Below are 10,465 nucleotides of genomic sequence, written 5' to 3'. Positions count from 1 at the left end.
ATTTTTTTAAAGCTTAAATAATTTTTTAATCGAAAAGCTGTTTGAGGGAAAAGTATTGAGTATCAATAGATCTACTTACATCAATTTTTCTTTTTTCAAAAAAAAATATTTTTGACTGATTCCCAGGCGTTAGAAGTCGAAATTACTGGTAAATGCTGGGAAAAAGCCTAAAAACTATGTTTTACTGTTGTTTATAACGGTTAAAATTATTTTTATCGTATTCCTCATCAAATTTACTTTAAAAACCGTGCTTTTATATTGCTAAATTCTTCTTAGATTGATAAAAGAAAAATAATTTTTAAAAAAGATCGTACCAAAACAAGTGAAGGAAAAATGGGGGAGGGTACTATATCTTGCGCGACGAGATTTGATAACAGTATTTTGTAGAGGAGTTAAATACGATCCTTTTTCATTATGGGAGGGGTGGTCTATCTGGCTCCGTTTAGGCGGGAATGGCAATTTCCTAAAAAATGACTTAAAATGATAAAAAATATATTAAAATACAATGGCAACACTTACAGTTATGAATGATAGCTTTTTCAAAAGCTGGAACTGTACACTTTATTCTAATTTTGAAGTAAAGTTATTTCAATCAATTGTTTTTGAAATAATCGATTAAAAAGTAAAAAATTGGGAAAAAAAAGTTTAAAAAACACATTAAATACTGTTTTTTGTCAATTGTGGATTACAATACAAAAAATGGCTGATAAAATAAAGTGTCACAATTGATTCCTTATCAAATACTGAAGTCCATATGTTTTAATGCTTTCTAGTTTTTGAGAAAATTGAAAAATAAAACAAATTCTTTTTATCAGATTATAATTTTTATGGCTGTTTTTAATATTTTTGCCACCATCAAAAAACATATCCGATATTCAATATTATAAGGCGCTGCATCAACAACAACATCATTAAAAAATATGGATAGTTATCAAAATAAAATTTCGTGGAACCAGAAGGACGATCTCGAGTAGGTCTGATAAAAAAGAAGTTTTTTTTATTTTTCAACTTTATCAAAAACTAGCAAGTATTAAAACTTATGGACTTCAGTATTTGATAAGGAATCAATTGTGACACTTTATTTTATCAGCCATTTTTTGTATTGTAATCCACAATTGACAAAAAACAGTATTTAATGTGTTTTTTAAACTTTTTTTTCCCAATTTTTTACTTTTTAATCGATTATTTCAAAAACAATTGATTGAAATAACTTTACTTCAAAATTAGAATAAAGTGTACAGTTCCAGCTTTTGAAAAAGCTATCATTCATAACTGTAAGTGTTGCCATTGTATTTTAATATATTTTTTATCATTTTAAGTCATTTTTTAGGAAATTGCCATTCCCGCCTAAACGGAGCCAGATAGACCACCCCTCCCATAATGAAAAAGGATCGTATTTAACTCCTCTACAAAATACTGTTATCAAATCTCGTCGCGCAAGATATAGTACCCTCCCCCATTTTTCCTTCACTTGTTTTGGTACGATCTTTTTTAAAAATTATTTTTCTTTTATCAATCTAAGAAGAATTTAGCAATATAAAAGCACGGTTTTTAAAGTAAATTTGATGAGGAATACGATAAAAATAATTTTAACCGTTATAAACAACAGTAAAACATAGTTTTTAGGCTTTTTTCCCAGCATTTACCAGTAATTTCGACTTCTAACGCCTGGGAATCAGTCAAAAATATTTTTTTTTGAAAAAAGAAAAATTGATGTAAGTAGATCTATTGATACTCAATACTTTTCCCTCAAACAGCTTTTCGATTAAAAAATTATTTAAGCTTTAAAAAAATTAAAAACTAAAAGAGCTTATTTTTTTTATAAAAGGGGTGCGCGCAACCCCTAAACATCATCGAAAAATTCTGAAAAAATTAGGGTAGCATTATTTTGTGTCGAGAAAACAAGTTTTCGGTAGAGCAAATCAAAATAATGAAATATAATTTTTTTGGTCCACCCTAATGTACATGTACAATGTTTAACTTTGACCTCGAATATCTTTCAAATGGTTAGATTAATAAAAAAAGTTAATAAGACCTTTTTTGTGGAGCAATCTGTTCCCTACAAGAATATGTCATGCGCGTTTGATTATTATGATTTTTCAATTTGTTACAAAATTAAGAACAAAAAACGAATTTTTAAAGAAATTTTAGATAATTCAAAAAAGTGTATTTAACCTTTTTTGTAGATCGTTCAATTTTCTACAAGAATATGTAAAAAAATTGGCTAAAAATTCAATTAATAAAAAACATATTTTTTTTTAGTAGAAGCTTGATGTAAAAATGGAAAATTGAACAGCGGAGGACCTTCCCATTAAGATAAAGAGCTCATATTTGGTGAGTATATTCTAGAGGTGTCTAGCAATCGGGTTTTCGAAGTACCAAATCAAAAAAACGAATTTCCATTTTTTTGACCCACCCTAATGTACATACATAGACCAATTTTTGAATTCTATAATTTGCCTTTACTCAACACGGTAGTCTTGAAGCCACGGCAGGTCTTACAAATTTTGTTCGAAATGATTTCAGGATTCCAAATTTGTAAATTTCAAAATCTTAAAGTACCTACCTATCTTTTTTTTCATTTTTGAAAAACTAGGACTACTTTTAAGGGAAATGGTAACGAAGTTACGCGCGACAGAGTTAGGGCCGTCAAAGTTACGCGAAACCGAAGTTCCGAAAAACTAGAGCTACGAATTCTAAAGTTATTTTAAGCTATGACATGTGATTTTTGGGTTGGCAACAATTGCGAGGAACGATATTCAAATATATATAGATATTTCAAATTTTAAAAAAATTAATTCTTTTTTTTAATTTTGCCTTTGAAATTAAATTTATTAAAAACTTTTTACTTAATCAACTTCAAATAAACATCAAACTCATGTATAATATTTAAGCTTTCCAAAAAGATATAGAATATTTTAGTGCGCTTTTACTTTTTGTTAAAAAAAATTTTAACAAACTGTAACTCAAAAAAGGTATCAGGTACTATTTTGAAATTTACATATTTAAAATCCTGAAATCATTTCGAACAAATCTGCATCATTACTTTTGAGATCGATTTTTGTAAAACCTGCCGCGTCTTCAAGACCACCTTGTCAATTTCTTTGTCAAGAAGAAAGTCTGTATCTATACCTAAGTTAATCGTTTATTTCAGAAACAACAAAAAACTATTTTAAAATTTCTACAAATTAAATTAAAATTCTACAACACTTCAAATTAAGAGTATGCCGAGTTATAATCTAGCTCAAGATGCAAATTTTTAGAGTTGAAAAACTCTATAATTTTAACCTTTTTTTTAATTCTTAACGGGGTTTTAAGCCTTTAAAGTCACTGGACTTATGTCGTTTCTGAAATAAATGATTTTTCTTGGTAAAACTTCTGTTTTTATCTCGCTATAGATTTTGAACCCTGCTTTCGATTTTAATGATTAAAATAGCAGTATAAAGAGTACATTTTTACAATTTTAAATATGTGTAACTTTAAGCCTTGCGTGCCATGATGGGCTGCCAACATAATTTAAAACCTGTAAAAGGTCATATCAAAATTTTGCCAACGCGAACTTTTGAACCCTGAGTCCAATTTAAATGACCTTAATAGATATAAATAGTATTAATAGAGTAATTCCTTACCTTTTTATGGATGTATAATAAAATTGCATGTGTGTCAAGATTGCTGGTAATTTAAAACTTGTAAAAGGTCATGTTTTTTTTCACAATCTGAATCGCTACCCATTTTTCTTAAAATATAAATACTTCATCTTCATTCTTTACAATTTAGTTTAGAAAAATGTAGGTATCTCAAGTTAATTGGTACCCTTGGAGGTAGAAACAAAAGTTTTTTTTTTCTGTTCCACACCAATTTGTTTGAAAAAAGTGGTTTCTGTGTTTTTTCGTTCGCCATTAATTTTTTGATTTTATTGTAAAGGTACATTTACTTCTGTTTTTGTGTCAAAATAGCCAAATTGGTCTATTGGTCTAAACTAACAACCCTTCCTTCTAGAACTAAAATAACAAAATATTTCGGTTAACCTGCAACTTTTATCTCTCGGTTAATTAACATCAAAGACAAAGACAAAACCTGTGTGTAAATCATTGTTAAAAATTATTTGGTTTTTAGAAAAGGTTTAAAGTTATTTCCAGTTCTTTCAAAATAATAAACAAAAAGCTTACATCAATAATTTTCGTCCTTTAGCCCTGGAAGAAAGAAACAACCAACCCAAAATCACAAAAAAAAAAGTATAAAAAAACGCACAAAACTGTTTAAAGTATCAATTTTTCTCCCAAAAAACCGAGGTAACCAAAATAAAAAAACAAAACCAACAAAAAAAAAAAAAAAAGAAAAAAGGTTTCACCATAAAACAAAGGTTGTCACATGGATTTCATTTTACATCAGTTCATTGAAGGATATATATCCAACTCCAACACTCTTCTAAAGGACACTATAGTCTCATATTACATGTGATTACATATCCAAAGTAGTTCCCTATCAGATATTCAGAGAGAACAAAACAAAAAAAAATCAAACAAATGACGCAGATAAAGTGCGGACCTTTTTTCTATTAAAAAAAAGGAATCGTCTCTCCTCCAAACAAAAGGCATTCATACCAAAAAATAAAAAACTTAAAAAAAAAAACTACACAAAATTGACTTTTTATGTGCCGAACTTTTGAATGGGCCTGGCCCGGAGGGGATCATCAATCGGATTTCAATTTATCATTGTTGTACAACATTGTCGCATGTGGGACATGGGTAGATTAGACTGTATATGATGCCTTTAGCCTGAAGACCGAAACAACCATCTCACATACACAAACCTATCTCTGCACCTCTTTTGATGTTGAATACTCCCCCCCTTTTTTTTGTTCGAGAGGATGCTTCAGTTTATCGAATCGCACGCATTATTAGTCTCTGCAAACGTGTTCTTCTGTGTTGAACCAGAGAGAGGACCTTTTTGCAAAAAGTTATAAGGTGTGGGGACATCTCATCAATCTTGAGGCTTAGGGCTTGTTGCTTGTGATTATGTCACTTTTGCCTCTTGCTCGCATATTGTGAAAAATGATAGGGTTTACCATAGGGTCCTTTAAAAAAAGACGGGTTGGAACGGGTTTAAACCTCAAAATGAGGAGAGTTCATTAGTCCCACTCACCATTGACAATTAATATTCTCCCCTCAATGCAAAATTGTGGATTCTATTCTATCCAAACCCTATAACTTACAACTTGAAGGTCTATTTTGACGTGATAACGTCTTATAAATCGATGAACCAGGATAGAATCCACGAAAAAGTGACGCCATTTTCGTTTTTTAGCAGTGCTTCAAAAATTTCAATTAAAAATTAAAAATAAACTATTGAAGATACAAACATCTTCTATAGCTTATTTGAACGATATCAACCTAAAATTGAATACAAATGAGGGAATTTTAGAAATTCCGTTATTAAATAGGGTAAATAGGTGTAAAACAAAATTGAAAAAAATGGCTATTTTTTTTTTTTTTTTTGACAATTTGAAAATCTTCATTCGAAAGATAATAAAAAAGTAAAGTAAGGGGTCTAAAACGGATTTTTTTAAGTCTGCGTTTCGACACATGAATTTTTTAAATATATCTACTTCTTTTGGGGTATTTTCAGTTGAGTTTTTATATTTTTTTTTAATTTTTCGAAGCGTTCAAAAAATCTCAAACTTAGGCCCAATTTATTCACACTCCATTAAATTTAAAGTCGGCATTTAAAAAGGGAAATTTTAAAATTTCTATGGGATTTGACAGTTTTCTAATTTTTAATGGAGAGTGAATAAATTGGGCCTTATAGAACATGTAGTCTATAACTGGTATTTTAAATTGATTTTTGACAGAATAACGGGAAAAACAAGTTTTTTTGTCCTTGAACGTTTTTAACGGTTTTTTATTTTTATCTTTTTTTTCTTCAACAGATAAATGAATGAAATTTATACTGTAGATAGATAATATGCAGGATTTTATTTGTGCATTTGTTTGGATCTAGATCAGATAAAAATTTAACTTAACTTTATTAAGCATGCTGATAATATTATCTTTCATTTGATATATCACACATAACGGTACATTTACTACAAGCTACACAATGTTTAATTAATAAAGTTCAGAAATACCTCAAATCAACAATGGAGATCTGTTGCCCATGACCACTAGTGTGAGAAGTACCGTATTCTCAGTTTGAAATTTCGACATAGTTGTCTTTAAAAAACTCTAACTTTTTTTGTAGACATCGTAGAAATATGATTGAAGCGTCATATAAAAGGTGAAATAATAAGCTTTCACATGATATAAAATTTATTTTAGGTTGTGATAGAAAAAAATTAGTTAAATGGCGCGAGAAGATAAAAAAGATTGATATTTTTGCTTTTTCTGATGAAAACTGATTGGGTTCCATAAATTCTAGCTCTTTTTGTAGATGTCGCACAGAGATGGTCGATATTAATATTTTGAGCTGAAATAATAGGCTTTCAGATGGCAAAATGGATTTTTGGGTGATGGAAGTGAATTTTTCACTTTTTTACATAAGAAATTTTAAAAATGGTTTAATTCTTTAGAAGAAATATTTAGCTCTTTAATGGTATAATTTTTTTCTCAGCTTTAAAAAAATTGATTTTAACCAAGTTTTTCTTTGGGTGTAGAAACATATTTGAATAATTTTTTCCCGCCAAAATGTAAAGTGAGAGTGAATCGGAAGAGGCTCAGATTCAGAGTTCAACAGGGAACAAAACAAAACACAGAAAAGAAATAACCAGAGAAACCACTTCAATTTCCCATTTATGTAAAAGGTAAAGTTATCACGCAGAGTCCGCACGTTTCCAGTACTAAGCCCTTAGCCCTTCTCATCATCAAGCCTGTTTGTTGTGGGGAGTATTATAGTATAGTAGTAGAAGCTGGTAGTAGAGAATGAAGCAAGGAAGCCATTCAAGTGCATATTTCACTTCTTTTTATGTTTCAATTTTTTTTTTTTTGTTATTATTGTTTGCTACAATTCCACTCATTCAAGTCTCAATATACTCATGCATATAGTTGCATCAACAAGACTCTCGCTAACCACTCAGATATTGTATGGTGTAGTGGCTATATATCTGAGGAAATGTTTCAATTTTACTAAATTTTTTTTTTATTTTAGAATTGAAAAGCATACACATCAATCGAAGTGACATTTGGTCCCCAAAAAAGAGTATAGAGAGGAAAACATTTTTTAAGGATTTTCTTTCACTATTTTGCCTTGAAAAAAGGATGACAAATGTTTGCGATGAGTTTTTCTCCTATAAAAGAACGACGACGGACGAGGTTTGATCTACGTGCATTTTTGGTAGTATGTCAAACTGGTAGAGAGCATTGTATATGGTCTACTTTTTACTACCCACTCTGGAACTTCTAAGGGTAGAAAATATATCGCCTTCGCCATCACCATCAACATCAACATTCGCCATCGCTCTATCGAATCTATCAATCAGTTCGTCGTCGTCATCACCTCCAAGAGTTATGACCAGTTGAAGCATTGATCGATGGGTGACTATGTTGAGTGCAGAGAAGAAGGGACAAAAGGGAATGGCAACAAAAATCAAGTATTTCGAATGTATATCAATAAAGTGCACTCTACACAAGAAGCCAGGGTTACCTTGAGAGAGTTATTATTTGAATTTGAATTGAACCTGAGTAATCTTGGGAGATAGGATGGTTTCTTTTTTTTTTTGAGTTAAATTGTTGTTAAAGAAGTGATTAAAAATCATGAAATAACAGAGATTAACAAATTAAATTTTTCTTAAAACCAAAATATACTCTCATAATTTTCATCGGCACTCTGAAAATATAGTTTCATAACATCAGTACAGTAACATCATAAGCTTGATTTGCAAGGCTTCCAACAACTCAAACTACATAATTCTTACTTGCGCATTCAGATAGAAATCATAACCTGGCAACCCAAAATCGATTTTTTTAAACCATATATCTATCCAAATTTCTGATACAAAAATTAAATCAGGAATGCATAAAACTTATAACAAAATTTGAATGGTAAACAAGACAGCTCAGAATATATGGTATTGGGTACCTACATATGATACCTTTTAAAGAAACATGGTAAATTTGCCGGTAATATGATGAGATTTCCATTCATTTTTATATCTTCTAATTAGACGCAAATTATTTACCAACCAACCATAATTATGATCTTACAAAACCCAGCAAAATTTTAAGCGTATTTTTTTGACTTTTTATGTGTGTTTTCCTTTTATTTGGTGAGAGTACGTTTTTTCTGCCAACGCAACGTAGCCAAATCTTGAAACAAAACGAAAAGTAATCGGTTACAAAAATCACCAATGCGTAAGAAACTAAGAAGCAATACCTACCATTAACAAACTGGAAGTATACATGTCTGACAGACCAATAGACATGTCTAATTTTCCAGGTTAAACTAAAGTTAGGTGCAGATTAAAAAAAAAAATAATAAGAAAACTTTAGAATCGTATATGTATACCAACATAACCCATATGATTTCAAGGTATTTTTTACCGCTGATTCCAACAAAACCCACAAACAAATCTCACCATCCCTGAAAAGTAATGAACCTTATTTATTATATGTTGATCTGACACAAATATCTGAAGTGTAGTTTTAAAATTTTTTAAAATCTGCACCTTATCTTCAAATCAGGAAAATTAGGACTTGCGGACATGAGATTTTTTTATATTTTTGACATAAGTTAAAGAATATCCAAACAAACATAGAAACCAAAAAATTAGCCTATTAGCACTAGTTCCAAGATTGTACCAGGATGTTTTTTTAGTGCATATCCTAAAATATCCCTTTCTCAAAAAAATATAATTTGTTCATAGATTTATATGTTTTTTTCATTGCATTGTTTTGATTCTTAATTATAAAAGATATAAAAACCCGAATACAAAATTTGGTTCCTCTACCATAATTTTTTTAAGGTTTTTTCGGTAGTAAGTTAGCAACTGTTATAATAATATGGGTTGACAGATGAAAAGCAGGTATAACTTTTTTTGTAGAGACGTCAGATTGCCTTGATTTTAGATTTTTTGAAATCAGCATTAAAAAGTACCTTGATATCATGTATCATATGTGTATATAACACCATCGTCTTTTTTTTTTGCTAATTTTGAAAATCTCCATTTCGCTATTTGACCTTGAAAATCGCGACTTGCGCACATGAGATTTTTCTAGACTTTTGAGGTATGTTATAGAATGCCAAAACGAAGGTATTGAGCAAAAACAAATTCTATTAGCATTCATTCCGAGGTTAAACCCTTATTTGACTGGATTATGAGAAAAATACAAAAAATAACGATTTTTTTATTTTTTATTTTTATCTTTTACAAAAATGGTTGGATTTTAACAAAACCTGGCTAAAAATAACTTTGTTATGTTTTCTGTCTATTTTAAATGTTTTATTAACAAAAAGTTAATTTTTGGATTTTTGACGAATTTAATTTGGAAAAATAGGCTATTTTTCAATCAAAAAAGTTACCGAAAAAATGTTTGATTATTGAAAAGTTTGGAATGCAGTTTTTTAGATAAAAACCTTTTATTTAAGATTGTGTGGAAAACTTTTGCTTTAGAAAATATTGAAAAAAATTGAAAAAAAAAAAAACTATTTTTAAGATCGATTTTCCCGCAAATGACAGTAATATTGGCAAGAAATATTTTTCCATAGAAACCAAATTATACTTTTCTAATGACCTTTGACCTTTTCAAATTGAATGTAGCATTAGAATAGATCTAACGTGCAAAGTTTTTGAGATATTGAATTTTGAACTTCCAAAACACTATCTTTGTGATTTATTTTTGCATGGTAATATCTCAAAAACGTGATGTAATAGAATTTTTCTCACTTCGGATTCGAACTCAGCGCACAAAAAAAATATAAAATAAACTTTGATTTCTATAAAAAAAAAACTTTTTGACCAGTGAAATCGAACAGGGCAGAAAAAATCGAATGCACAGACACACTTATACATAAAATTTTGAAAAAAAAAATAAGTTTTAAATATATAATAAACAAAAACAATTTTAAAGTCAAAAATTATTTTGCAAAAACTGGTAACTTAACCAACATAATTTGAAAACATAATTCAATAAAAGGTTTCTGCTCAAGAAAAAAGATAGGTAATATGAGATTTTAGGTGTTTTTTTTTTCTATAAAGCACTCTCTAAAATAAAAAATAGAACCAGTCCAGTCTGATTTCTGCCATTTTAAATTTCCTCTCTGCCTACCTACTAACACGAAAATTCTGGTAAAAATTTCGAAGTTAAGTAAATTTTCAAAAAAATTACAATGAAAATTATAACTTTTGTGCTTCTGCCAGCTATTTTTGGACCCGCTCTGCTTTCTGACAATTTGGTACATATTTGCTTATACCACCCTCATCCAACAATCGCGAGTGAAGTTAAAAACTTACAACCATCTCACCGTTGAAAGT

At 29.5% G+C, this 10,465-nt stretch overlaps 1 protein-coding gene across 1 annotated transcript in view; it reads left to right on the top strand.

The window, feature by feature from the left end:
* Positions 1-3,158: 3,158 nt before the first annotated feature.
* Positions 3,159-10,465, top strand: part of LOC129909998 (DNA damage-regulated autophagy modulator protein 1) — a 401,886-nt gene continuing 394,579 nt past the window's right edge. Inside the window, exon 1 of the mRNA XM_055987213.1 lies at positions 3,159-3,166. The gene's annotated coding sequence lies outside the window, so the exon portion shown is untranslated. The remainder of the gene's footprint in view (positions 3,167-10,465) is intronic.

The sequence above is a fragment of the Episyrphus balteatus genome, chromosome 2, assembly GCF_945859705.1.
Source record: "Episyrphus balteatus chromosome 2, idEpiBalt1.1, whole genome shotgun sequence".
Classification (NCBI taxonomy): Eukaryota; Metazoa; Arthropoda; class Insecta; order Diptera; family Syrphidae; genus Episyrphus; species Episyrphus balteatus.
The sequence above is the reverse complement of the archived record's forward strand: the minus strand, read 5'-3'. Positions and strand labels throughout refer to the sequence as shown.